Below are 13,784 nucleotides of genomic sequence, written 5' to 3' on the forward strand. Positions count from 1 at the left end.
ATGCGGAGACCAGACAGATTATAGTCCAAGCCCTGGTTCTTACCAGGTTGGACTACGCCAGCTCTCTGTTTTTAGGCTTAAATCAGGCCGAGTTATCCCGCCTTCAGAGGGTCCAAAATGCGGCGGCTAGGATGCTTGTCGGCCTCCCGAAGTTTGTCTCGGCTCGTAGAGCTATCCAGGATCTACATTGGCTACCGGTGGGGCAAAGAATTAAGTTTAAAGCCCTTTGCTTAACTTTTAAAATTCTTAAATCAGCCTCCCCTCCCATTCTCTCACAGACTATTTTGCCCTATGTCCCTGCCAGAGCTCTTCGCTCCGCTGGAGCTAATCTCGCTATTGTGCCTCGTTTTAAAAAATCCAGAATGGGCGGACACTCTTTCTCAGTGCTGGCGGCAGCCCTCTGGAATTCTCTGCCGGCCCCTCTCCGTTCCATCCCTGACTTGCTCCCTTTTAGGAAGGCACTAAAAACCTTCCTCTTCTCTACAGCTTAGGCCTATTTCCTTTACCTTCTCTGACGTGTTGTGTTCTCAATTCTCCAAAGCGCTGGGACGCCACTTGGCTGCAGCATACGTGCGCTATACAAAATTGAATAACATAACATAACATAACATAACATGGGAGAGAGGCCTCCTATTCTGTCTAAGAGCTGGGACAGTAAGATATTTGCTTTGTTTTCCCTATAGCTATAAAGCAAAACGTGACTCCCTGCCATGTCCATGTGATGGTCACAGCGGTCAAACACTTTTACACTTTTTATTCTTTAGTAGATACTATATAAAATATGCACTATGGTTTCTAATTCCGTATTTTAAAAAATTGTCACCTATTAATTTATCAGACGCTCTTGACTGCAAATTTAAATTGGACAATGTTGAATTGATCTTGAGCATTGGCACCTTTTTGAGAGTAGCTACGGGTGCACGGAAATCTATGTGCGATCTATGAAGTCATTTGTATTGTACTATTCACAATATGCACTTTACCTAGGTTTACTGTATTTTGCTACATTAGGGATTGGATATTGCTGTCTATTTCATTCAAAACATCTTTATTCGATTCATGGAATCATAAAAGAAAAAACAATGCAATCTTTATAGATATATCATTTCCGTCCAATGTCATAATCCTTGAGAAAGTAAATTTCAGATTTTTGGGTATCATTACATTTGTGCAAATACGCAATTCCAAGATAAGGTGCAGTTAGTAGAATCAGTGCAAATAACACGGCCATTAGGTTCTCGGTGCAATACACAATTTAAATAGTAAAGTACAGTGCATATGTATCATAGTTGTCGGATCGTAGTTTAGTATACTTCCAGGCAATGGTTAGCAGCCTAAACACCTGATCTATGGTGCCGATTCTTTTTCAGAACCCTGCCTGGCATGGGGATAATATGTCGTTGTCAACTAGCCAGTTGTTGAGCCTGTCCAGTATCTGCTTTGAATAGACCTTTTGGGCAATGTCTATGGAGCTGATAGGTCTATAATTAGCGGGATCGTCCCTACTGCCCTTTTTGTATATAGGGATGATCTCCGTGCCCTTCCATGATATAGGGATAGGCTGCCCTCTGCTAATTGCATTGCACAGTAAGTTGATATACGGTGCCCATACCTCTGGCTCATGTCTATAGAGGTCTCCCGAGATAATATCTGGGGCTGGCGCTTTGCACGGCTTAATGGCGGCTATAGCCTACCTAGTATCTAAGATACTACAATATAGTGGTTCAAACTCCTTGGACATTGTCAGCTCTTTAATTATGCATAAGTTCTCGCTTGAAGGGGAACCCGGACATGCATATAAATGTGCAAAGTGTCTGAACCATGTTTTAGGATCTAGATGGTAGTACTGGGCTGGCTTGCTCGACCTATTGCCGTTTGCAACAATCCGCCAAAAAACTGATTGATCTCCTGCCCTTGCTGCGGCTAGCAAGTCTTCCCAACCAGAGTCCTCCCAATTTCTACGTTCTAGTACAGTCTGTGCTTGCTGTGCTTGAGATTGTGTTCCTTTTGCCTGCGTTGTTTTGATTCTATGGCCTGCTATTTGTATTTGTTCCATCCTGTAATAGTTCTCTCATGTAACGTCACTGGTTCTACTGGTTCTATTGTACGGTGCTGTGACACCTTCGGGTACAGTCCGCGCTTTATAAGAATGCATTAAATAAATGACTTCACCTGGGGTGTATGTGGGTGCTGTGCTCTCTGTTGTGGGTCGAGTTAAAAGAAGACCTGTGGATAAACAACTGCACATGTGCTGGGGACAGACACTGCTTCCCATAGCGTGGGCTAAAGAGGCATTGGATTTGGTGCGCATGCGCTGAAGACAGACCCGCCTCCCGCTGCGGAGCGCGGGTTAAAGAGGGCCTGATGGATGAACAACTGCGCATGTGCTGGGGACAGACACGGCTTCCCACAACGCGGGCTAAAGTGACATTGGATTAGGTGCGCATGCGCTGCAGACAGACTCGCCTCCCGCTGCGGAGCGAGGGTTAAAGGGGGCCTGATGGATGAACAACTGCGCATGCGCTGAGGACGGACATCGATGTTACTACAATCCATTTCCAGAAGTCGATGCAAGAAAGATTTCTTCATTTAGTTCACAGCACAGGCCCCGACAGCAGGGAGCGCAGGAAAGGACTACAGCTCAGAGCCAGTGCAGGTGGGACGGGGGTCCGAGCAGAGACACAAAGAAGCTCAAGAATAACAGTGTCCGCGCGGGGACACAATGAATGAGATACAACTGGCTCCCGCCGCGGAGCGCGAGGCGCCTCGCGCCACAGCACAGGGTGAGAAGTGTTTAAATGCAGAGCTCCTCGGTCCGCTCCTCTGGGGGAAGTGTTTCTCTTCTGCGCATGCGCAGTGAGGCTGAGCGTCCTCAGTCCAAGGCAGTTCACAGTCCGTACCCCATGCAAGGTCCTAACTCGGCGATAGGACGTAGTGTCTTCGCTCCGCACGTGCGCCGCTGTGACGCGCGGTCCTGCGCGTGCCCAGCAGTGAGACGCTTTGTTTTGTTTCGATGAGCTCGTGCGTCACTCGGAGGGGGGAATAACACACCGGGACACACTCCTCACAGGCAGCCGGGCCCCCGGTGCCTCCCTCCCCCCAGACCCTTCAGCCCCCACTGAGCGGGGCTCAAGCAGAGGTGAGGGAAGCCTCTGACCCCAGGGCCCTCCACCACGAACCCTACAAGGGTGACTCTCGAGCACGGGGGCATCTTCAGGACACTGAGACGCAACATTCAGGGCACTGGCCTGTGCAGTGCTTTCCAGACTCTGAACTGTTTCATACATTTGTGACTTAAGTAAAGAAAGTGCATTCAAAATGAATAGTTCCACCATCTTTATAAAACAATGTACATATGCAAGCATAGAACAACTGTATGTAGCATTTTCCTACTATGCTTTCCCGTGTGTGTGTGTCCGTTGGTCTCTGTGTTTCTGTCTCCCATTCCCTGTAGGGAAAGTATGTAGCTCCCCGTTCTAGAAGAGTCGGTCAAGAAGGAGCATACTGCATTGAATAGTTTCTTGGTATGCACTTTTTATTAGTATTACAGGAAATCACAATGATTGATTGTCTCTGTTATATTCTTCTTTCCCACAGGGTCTTCCTCTTCAGTCCCTTAGGTGAGCCTCGGCCGCCGTCGTCCCTCGGACAGAAGGAAAAGACCCAGGTAAGTGTTTTTGCTTTATGGTTTAGTCAAGGGAGGATGTGAGGTTGGAACAACCAAAAGAAAAAGAGTAGCTGATGATTTCTGCTCTTGTCTTTCTTTTCCATCTCACTTATTTCCTTTTCCCTGCGTCCCTTTCACCCCTCAGCCTCCCCTCCCATCCCTCTCTGACTCAGCCCCTTTCCAAAAGCCCCGTAGACGCCCACGCTCCTGTAAAAGCACGTTACTCCAGGGCCATGGCGTGGTGACTCCACGTCCTTCAGTGAGGTCTGGTCTCCTTCTGTTTTGACTTTCCCTCCTCCGCCAGGTTCGGGTGTTCCGCTCGCCAACAAGCTGTGACCTCCGCAAGGCTCCAGTTCTCTCTCTCGTAAAGCTGTTCGGTGTTCTGTGTTTTTCCGGTCTTCCCTGCTGGTTTCTCCGCCTTAGGTTATGGCTCACTTGAGCTCGTGGAATGCCTTTCTGGCGGCTTGGGGAGGATTTACCAAGTCTTAGTTCCTTTTCTCTTTCTTCAGTAGGCCGGTTAGTGGTGCTGCTATTTCAGAATAATTGGGTTTAAACCGGCGGTAGTAGCCTTGTAAGCCCAAAAAGGATCAAATGCCCTTTTTGGTGGTAGGGAAGAGGGTATCTAAGACTGCTCTCAATTTCTCTTGTTGCAGAGCGATAGCCCCATCTCCCAATAAATAGCCCACATATTTGACTTTAGTAAAGGTTATCCTGGACTTTTTGGAGTTCACGTGGAGCCCTGCAGTCCTAAGTGCTTGGAATATCTTCCCACAATGGACGAGATGTAGTTCCCAGTTAGGGCTAAATATTATGATATCGTCTATGAAGGCTAAGGAGTACTCCTGATGTTGGGAGCAAACTTTGTTCATAAGTTTTTGGAACGTCGCTGGTGCTCTGTATAACCCAAAAGGCAGTGCAGTAAACTCGCATAGCCCATTAGAGGTGCTAAAGGCGTTTTTTTTCTTGGTCTTCCTGTTTAAGTGGTACCTGCTAATAGTCTTTTGTAAGATCGAATGTGGTTATATATTGGGCTAAGCCTAATTTCTTGATTCATCGACTCTTGGTAATGGGAATGAGTGAAATTTTGAGATGGCATTGACTGCTCGGACGTTTATACAAAAACGGATGGAACCATCAGGTTTCAGAACTATGACAATGGGGGGGACCAGTTACTGCTGGAAGGTTTTATGACTCCTAGTTGTAACATGCTCTCTATTTCGGCCGGAACTGCGTCCCGCCTAACGCCTGGTATTCTGTAGGGGCGTTGTTTTATTACTTTATTTGGAGGGGTAACAATGGCATGCTCGAGTATTGTTGATTTTCCCAGGAGGTCGGAAAAGATGGAGGAGAAGGACTCTAAGAGGGCCTGAAGAGACACTTTTTGTTCCTCTGTTAGATGTTCGTTTATGGGCAATTTATTCAATGTTGAAGCAATGGGTTTTGAGTCAGACAAAACGTAATGGGTGTCTTTGGGGAGGGGTCCCAACCATTTCTTTAGTAGATTTATGTGGTATATCTAGGTTTTGGTTGAGGAAAGGCATAACTGGTAAGTAGTGAGGCCTATCCTTTCAGCACCTTCATATGGTCCCTTCCATTCTGTCCGATTTTGATGTATAGAGGAAGGTAGGAATAGGAGCACCCAGTCATGGACCTGTAACTGTTGTCACTTCTTTCCTTTATTGTAAGACATCTGCTGGCTTCTTTGAGCTTTTTCTAGGTTTTTGTGAGCAAAATCTCGCAATTTATGTATACGGTTTCTTAGACTTTGGGTGTATTCTAGATGATGTTGTGTCTCTTCTTGTTTCTCTTGTTCCCACGCTTCTCTTGTCATTTCTAGCAAGGTTTGTGGCTATCTCCCGTAAAGAAGTTCAAAGGGAGAACAACCCAAGCTTCTCGGAACCTGGCTTCAAATAACAAAGAGGGCGAGTGGCAACAACATGTCCCAATCTTTCCCTTCGGTGGTTAGCATTTTCTTCATGGTTAGCTTGAAGGTGGCGTTATATCGCTTGCACAGACCATCTGTCTGAGGGTAATAAGCCAATGTTTTTATTTGGGTAATTTTCAAGGTTTTACAGACTTGTTTCATTAAACGAGAAACAAAGGGGGTACCCTGGTCTGCCAAAATCTCTCTTGGAAATCCTACCCTCGAAAACAATTCTAGTAACTTTTCACTGATGTTTTTTTCGGGCTTGGTGTTTGTAGGGGAAATGCTTCTGGGTATCGAGTTGCGTAATCAACAATAACCAGTATATAGATATATAATCTTTTTGATTTTGGGAGAGGACCCACTAAATCCATACTTATCCTCTTATAAGTAAAGCACTGGGTGTACAAGCGAGTCCGAACATTAGGGTAAATACTATTTTATCATGTCTGTGAACCATCCATTGATTACAACCACCAACTATTAAAACGACAAATCCATGCCAGGACTGTCCAACATGCATGGAAATTAAGAGTGCCCTGACAATGTACAGGGTCTAAGAAAAACACAAGTTAAATTGTCATAGCAGACTTGATACTCTCGTCATAAGAAAAGTTAAGTTGCCAAAAAACCTTAAACGAGGAAGGATTGCTTTTAATGGGCATGGCTCCATTGCGTATTATGTTGCACTGGGTAAACCGGTCAGTAGTAGGAATCTCGCTGGACACTGGCATGGTGAACAATGCCCTTCCAGGCTGCTCATTCCCCTGCGTGATCGTCGTTCAGCACAGAGTCCACATGGCCTTCACCTCTATCACACACACTCACAGCTCTTTCTGCTCCGGGCATTCTGAATGTAACCAAAAGTTGATTTCACTCACCGCCATGATGAGCTCGAAGGGATGTTTGTACACCCGCACCGGGGACTAGAACTTTAAAAGAACTGGTCCCACACGGTGTTTGTGCCTCGCCGTCTTTGAAATTCAGCGGCCGGTAGACCCGAGCTTTTAATTATTAATTAAGTGGGCGCTAGGTGCCTCTCTGGGAATATTCTGCTCGCCCTGCTCATTAGCTGAGTCCTGATCCTAGCAGCAGGGGCGAGGGAAGCCCAGGGGGGTGGCAGGTAGGAAAGCATAGTCTGCTGCCCTTCTACAGATATCAGTTGTCACATAATGCAGCTGTGACAGGTGAGGGCGGCATTCTATGCAGCTGGCCCAGTGCCTGGACTCTACCTGGGGGCCATGACAAATAACTCTTCTGCTGCGCCCTGTCTTGACCTAATCTAGTGGTGTATAATGTTTTAAAGTAGGACATAAATTCCCCCTGGATATCCAGTGGGTCAGTGATCTGCTGTCCCGACGAAGTTCTCAACTCGGAAATGTATACCTTACAATAGGGAGGTCTAATCATCCGTGTTAGGACTCGTCCCGGCCACTCGCCTTCGCCGTATTTCCTGGCATTGTAGTATTTCCCCATAAAAAGGATCTAACTCTCAGCGTATCTTTGAATTCTGTGAGCAGGGACAAACGTCGCTTGTCTATTTCGGGACCTGTCGCCTGGCGTTGTTCAGAGTCTAACGGCCCTAGGTCCTTTTCCAGGCGGGCTAACTTACTGCACAAATCCGGCACTACACCGGCATTTTTGGATATACACACGCCCTTCATGTATGCTTTAAAACCCTCCCATAACATTGCCACAGTGTCTACTGAACCAGTGTTAATGACGAAGTAGTCCTCTATCGCTTCTAGTTATTCCTGTCTAAAAACGTCATCATCTAATGCGCGGCTGGGGAATCGTGGGACCTTCAATATTAATAATACCAGGGAGTGATTCGAATATGTGCGAGGAAGTGTTCGGATTACATGACACCAGCTGATAAGTTCTGGGGATGCCAGCCAATAGTCGAGCCTCGTCCATGTGGTATGACTGCCAGTGTAGTGAGTATAGTCAGTGCTATGCGGGTTTTGCGTACGACCTATGTCAATTAAGGAGAATTGATCGCAAAGCGAGCTCAATGCCTTTCGTGCTCACGGTTTCGTATCTAGTGCTCTCGAAGTGGTGTCAAGTGACTGGTCCTGGACTATATTAAAATCACCCCCCAGTAAAAGGGGAACTGGGCCTAGCTGCGCCAGTTTAGAGAGTAGGGTATAATAAAGTCCAGGGAGCCGCTATTGGGGCCATACACACAGACCAATGCCCCCCTGTGACCCATTAACGTGCCCAGGACAATGATATACCTGCCTTCACTGTCACATATTACAGAATGCAAATGGAAGGGGAGTCATTTATGTATAAGAATGGCAGTGCCCCTTGCGAAGTTGCTGAAGTTGGCAAAATATCGATGTGTTCCCCAATTTGCGGCAAAGTGGGCCTGATCACTAGGAGGCAGATGAGTTTCCTGTAAGAAAGCTACATCTACCCTGTGACATAGTAAATACTGTGTTATCTGCCTTTTCTTGCGAGTGTTGTTCAGGCAGCGGATGTTCCATGTCACCAAAACCACCTCTGAGGGTACAGAATTATACACTAACTGAGCCATGGTGGTGGTAAAAATGAGTGCTTAATGAAAATCAACCGTGCGTACTTGCCAGTTACATCCAAGTGTGTACCTAAGAACGTCTCAGTGTAGCTAAACAATGTCCCAGCCTCCCCCCCTACCCAGCCTCCCCACCCTACCAGAGAGGCAAAACCATTACTATCCAGAAACAGTGCAGTACTAATAGTTCCTCTGCATCACTGAAAAACAACCATAAGTAGTACTTACTAAATTCACACAACAATTATAAGGTGAACACCATTAGGGGTGGTGGCAGCGGCCCTACAGATACGTGGCAATAAAAAATTATACTAAAAGTGATTGAATGAAATCCAAACTTATTCAAGTCTCCATGTAAAGGAAGGTCATATTAACAGTTTAGCCGTGCCCAGATCCCGAGCTGGATAGAGCAGTCCTAGATTTCTGAGTGTTGCCTTAACTCCAGTGTATTTCCGCCTGGCCTCCTGTACCATGATTGTAAAGTCTGGGTTTAGGGACAGCTTGGAGCCCTGCCATACCGGTTCGCCCCGTTCTCGTGCCAGGCGCAGGGCCGTGTCTCGATCCCTAAAGTTCATGACACGGGCAGTGATGGGTCTGGGCGGGCATCCAGGATTGGGCCTTGGACTTAGTGATCTATGAACGCGTCCTATCACAAAGCCCATAGTGAAGACTTCTCTACAAAATTAGTCTATCAGGATTGTTTCTACCAAGGTGTCCATGCGATCAGTGGCTGTCGATTCTGGAACACCCAAAATGTGCACGTTATTTTGGCGACTGCGCACCTCTAAGTCCTCTTTCTTGATCGCAACGTCTTTGAGGTAACGTTCCATTCGGCCGAGCCTTTTCAAGGATTGCGCTGTTCCATCTCCTAGATCTGATGTATGCAATTCCACCACGTCGAGTTTTCTGTCGTGAACTTGGATCTTTGATCCCAGATCCGCCATGTGCTTATCTAGGGCATCAAAGCGCACATCTAGGGCTCTGAACCTCGCTCTCATCTCTTGTAGCAGGAAACCTAATTGGTTGGTATCACCCTCTAGTGTTGTGTCTTTCTGGAAACCTTCCGCCATGTTGTCAGGGGCTTCTTGGGCTACTTCGTGACCTTTTCGAAGGGGAGGAGGCGCTGTTTGGGGTCTTTGCGGGCCATACCACAGTTCCACCCGCCAAGTATTAATTAAGCCCAATGCCAGAGTCTTCTGGTTATGGCCGCAGAGCAGGTGCAAGTAGCTGGCGAAGAGAGATTAGGCAAGCAGAACTGATAAGCAAGGAATGGGCATCCAACCCGTGTTTGTATTTTCCTGGCTACAGGGGAGGTTTTGGGTATTTCACTTTTGTCTCCCACAATGGAGCTTGTGGCGCAGCAGTGGTCGAGGCACAGTACTTCCATGGAGCAGGTTGTTTGAAGACAAGGCAATGTGCAGTGGGCAGTTAATGTTTCAAGTTTGCTGCAGCATAAATTGGTGGCTGGGGCGGGGACACTGCTGAGGGTTGGATTCAGTTTTTCGCTCCGGGAGCAGCGCAGCCATACCAGGAGGCTTTACAACAATGGAGCCCTGCGGGGGAAGAGAGGGAGAACAGCGCAGGCCACGGCCGAGCGATTGCTTATGCGGGGAGGAGATCCCCAAGGGCGCTTTGGAAATGCTGTACCAGGTGTCGTCGGGGGAGCGATCACAGGCACCATCCATGTGTGCCCCCGCGATCAGCGCAGACATAAGAGTGACGTGCTCGGACCGCCAGAGGTCAAACGGACCTCCCGCCAGTACCGAGCGCCGCTTTGCCCAGAATGTGGGCACTCAACTCTCCGGCCCGTGGCCCGGTGACTCACAGCACCCCAGCTGCTGGCTCAATCCCTCCGCCGCCGCACCCGGAGTCTCCTCATATCGTCGATTCCGCCATCTTTAAAGTCGTCTGCCTGGAGTCGCCGATTTCTGCCGTTCCGGTTGTTTTCTCTCAGCACCGCAGGGAGACTTTTAATCAGGATCCTTTCCGCTGCATTTAGACGTCTTTTCCCTGCCCGGTAGCCTCGCTGGATAGCGGGACATCACGTTGTTCAATCAATCAATCAATCATTGGCACTTATAAAGCGCGCTACATACCCGTAGGGTCTCAAGGCGCTGGGGGGGGGGGGGGGGGTGCCGCTACTGCTCGAACAGCCAGGTCTTCAGCTTCTTCCTGAAGGAGAGGTGGTCTTGGGTCAGGCGCAGGTCGGTCGGGAGGGAGTTCCAGGTCTTGGCGGCCAGGTAGGAGAAGGACCTTCCTCCTGTAGTCGCTCTTCGGATGCGGGGGACGGCGGCGAGGGCGTGGTTGGCTGATCGGAGGTGGCGTTTGGGATCGTAGAAGTTGACTCGGCTGTTGAGGTAGCTCGGGCCTTGGTCGTGTAGGGCTTTGTGTGCGTGGGTGAGGAGGCGGAAGGTGATTCTTTTGTTGACGGGGAGCCAGTGAAGGTCTCTCAGATGTCCGGAGATGTGGCTGGTTCGTGGGATGTCGAGGATGAGTCTGGCTGAGGCGTTCTGGATCCGCTGGAGTCTCTTCTGGAGCTTGGCGGTGGTCCCGGCGTAGAGGGCGTTGCCGTAGTCCAGTCGGCTGGTGACGAGGGCCTGGGTGACGGTCTTCCTGGTCTCGGTGGGGATCCACCAGAAGATCTTCCGTAGCATGCGTAGGATGTTGAAGCACGCCGAGGAGACGTTGTTGACTTGCCTGGTCATGGAGAGGGAGGAGTCCAGGATGAAGCCCAGGTTGCGTGCATGGTCTGCCGGTTTGGGTGCGGTGCCCAGGGCGGGAGGCCACCAGGAGTCGTCCCAGGCGGAGGGTGAGGAGCCCAGGATGAGGACCTCCGTCTTGTCCGAGTTCAGTTTCAGGCGGCTGGTCGTCATCCACTCGGCTGCCTCTTTCATCCCTTCGTGCAGGTTGGCTCTGGCGGCGGCGGGGTCGTTGGTCAGGGAGAGGATCAGCTGGGTATCGTCGGCGTAGGAGATTATGCTGAGGTTGTGTTTGCGTACGATGGCTGCGAGGGGGCTCATGTAGACGTTGAAGAGGGTGGGGCTCAGAGATGATCCTTGGGGGACGCCGCAGATGACTTCGGAGGCCTCTGACTTGTACGGTGGTAGGCGGACTCTCTGTGTTCTTCCGTCAAGGAAGGAGATGGTCCATTCCAGCGCCTTGTCCTGGATTCCGATGTTGCTGAGGCGCCGTACTAGGGTGCGGTGGCAGACCGTGTCGAATGCCGCGGAGAGGTCTAGGAGGATGAGGGCCGCTGTTTCTCCATTGTCCATCAGGGCTCGGATGTCATCGGTGGCGGCGATGAGGGCGGTCTCGGTGCTGTGGTTGGCTCGGAAGCCGGACTGTGAGGGGTCGAGGGATCCGTTCGTCTCGAGGAAGGCGGCCATCTGCTTGTTGACGGTCTTCTCGATGACTTTGGCTGGAAACGGGAGGAGCGAGATGGGGCGGTAATTCTTGAGGTCGGTGGGGTCCGCTGTTGGTTTCTTGAGTAGAGCGCTGAGTTCGGCGTGTTTCCAGCTCTCAGGGAAGATGGTGGTGTCGAAGGATGTGTTGATGATGTCTCGCAGGTGGGGTGCGATGACAGCGTCGGCCTTGTTGAAGACGTGGTGAGGGCAGGGGTCGGTCGGTGATCCGGAGTGGATGGAGTTCATCGTGCGGATGGTGTCTTCGGTGCTGATCGGGGTCCAGGCGTGGAGGGTGGTGGTGGGGGGTGGTTGTTCGGTCATGGTGTGCGTTGGTTGGTTGTTGAAGCTGTTGTGTATGTCCGCGATCTTGTTGTGGAAGTATGAAGCGAGGGAGTTGCAGAGGCCTTGCGATGGGGTGATGTCGTTGTTTCCTGCGCTGGGGTTGGAAAGCTCTTTCACGATGTTGAAGAGTTCCTTGCAGTTGTGTGCGTTGTTGTCCAACCGGTCCTTGAATGCTGTTTTCTTGGCGGCGCGGATCAGCTGGTGGTGTTTCCGGGTGGCAAGTTTGAAGGAGGTCCTGTTGTCTGGTGTCGGTTCCCTTCTCCAGACTTTCTCGAGGGCTCGGCAGTTCTTCTTGGAGCTCTTGAGTTCGTCGGTGAACCATGGGGCCTTCTTGCTGCCGGGTCTGCTAGGCGGGGTCCTCAGTGGGGCGAGTTCATCCGCGCAGTTGCTGATCCACTTCGTGAGGTTGTCGGCGGCCTGGCTGGGGTTCGCTGAGCTGGCAGGAGGGTGCTGGCTCAGGGAGGTGGCGAGCTGGTCTGCTGTGATCTTGTTCCAGCTTCTGCGGGCGGCCTGTTGCTGGTGTTGGTGGGTCGTTGTTCTCTTGAAGGTGAAGTGGACGCAGCTGTGGTCCGTCCATTGAAGCTCTGTGGCGTGGCTGAAGTCGATGTCTGTGCTGGAAGAGAAGACTGCGTCGAGTGTGTGTCCGGCGAGGTGGGTGGGGGTGGACACCAGTTGCTTGAGTCCCAGGTTGGCGAGGTTGTCGAGCAGGGTGCTGGTGTTGCAGTCGTTGTTGTTCTCCAGATGGAAGTTGAGGTCTCCCAGGAGGATGTAGTCAGCGGAGGGGAGGGCGTGCGGGCTGACGAAGTCGGCGATGTCCTCGCTGAATTGCGTGCGTGGTCCAGGGGGTCGGCAGATCAGGGTGCCTCTGAGGGTGGTGTTCGGGTTGGTGTGGATCTGGAAATGCAGGTGTTCGGCGCTGGTCAAAGTGTTGTCGGTGCTGGTCGTGAGACGGATGGTGCTCCTGTGGATGATGGCGATGCCTCCTCCCATCTGGTTGGCGTTTCGGTCCCTCCGGACGATCTTGTAGCCCTCTGGGTTGGCGATGGCGATGTCGGGAGCTGAAGAGGCGTTCATCCAGGTCTCCGTGAGGAAGGCAACGTCAGGGGCTGTGGCGTCTAGAAGGTTCCAGAGTTCGATGGCGTGTCTGTGGACGGAGCAGGTGTTGAGCAGGATGCACTTGAGGTGGGTGCTGCTGGTGTTCGACTTGGCGGGTGCTGGTGCGGGGCAGGTCCGGGTGCAGGTGAACTTGCAGGCGTGGCAGCTGAAAGGTCCGTGGGTACGTCGTGGAGTGGCTTGATGGCATTCTGGGAGTCGGCCGGTGTTGAGAGCGGTGAGGGTGGCGGCGGAGTACGTCAGGCGGGTCGGTCGGGGTCCTCGTGGGCCAGGGGTCCTGGCACTGGGCGCGGTACGGGCGTAGACGGGCTTACCTTTGGCGCGCCTTCGGCGCACAAACGGCGCGCCCGCTGCGCGTTCGCACGGTCGCCATTTAAGGCGAAGTGCGCGGGTGGGCGGAGCAGCTGGGAGGCGGGAGCGGGGAGGGAACAGAAGAGAAAGGGGCGTGGCCACAAATTACATTAACAGGCACAAATGGAGGGGAAAATAAGGCAAAAACAGGAAGGAAAAACGATGGTACAGCACAAGGGAATACAGGCACAATAGACGGGCAAAACAGAGGAAAAACAGCTAAAAAAGCGATCGGACGGCACAGAAAAAAAAACAAGCACAAATTTTGGGCAAAAACACTGGCAAAACCAGAGGGGAACGGCCAGGCGTCAGCGAGGCCGGCGGCGAGGCAGAAGGCAGGCAGAGGGAGACACACGCAGCAGCTGGTGGCCGTGCGGCGCGGGGGTGTCCCACAAGTGGGTCACACTCACCTGCGTCGCACCGTCGCCATTTAAGGCCAAGTGCGCG

General features: G+C 51.1%; 1 long non-coding RNA gene across 1 annotated transcript in view; it reads left to right on the forward strand.

The window, feature by feature from the left end:
• The first annotated feature begins 3,029 nt into the window (after positions 1–3,029).
• LOC147737496 (uncharacterized) overlaps positions 3,030–13,784 on the forward strand; it is a 234,577-nt gene continuing 223,822 nt past the window's right edge. The window contains exons 1-2 of the long non-coding RNA XR_015299109.1: positions 3,030–3,139; positions 3,598–3,667. This is a non-coding gene — a long non-coding RNA (uncharacterized LOC147737496). The remainder of the gene's footprint in view (positions 3,140–3,597; positions 3,668–13,784) is intronic.

This window comes from Lissotriton vulgaris, chromosome 1_1 (assembly GCF_964263255.1).
Source record: "Lissotriton vulgaris chromosome 1_1, aLisVul1.2, whole genome shotgun sequence".
NCBI classification, from domain to species: Eukaryota; Metazoa; Chordata; class Amphibia; order Caudata; family Salamandridae; genus Lissotriton; species Lissotriton vulgaris.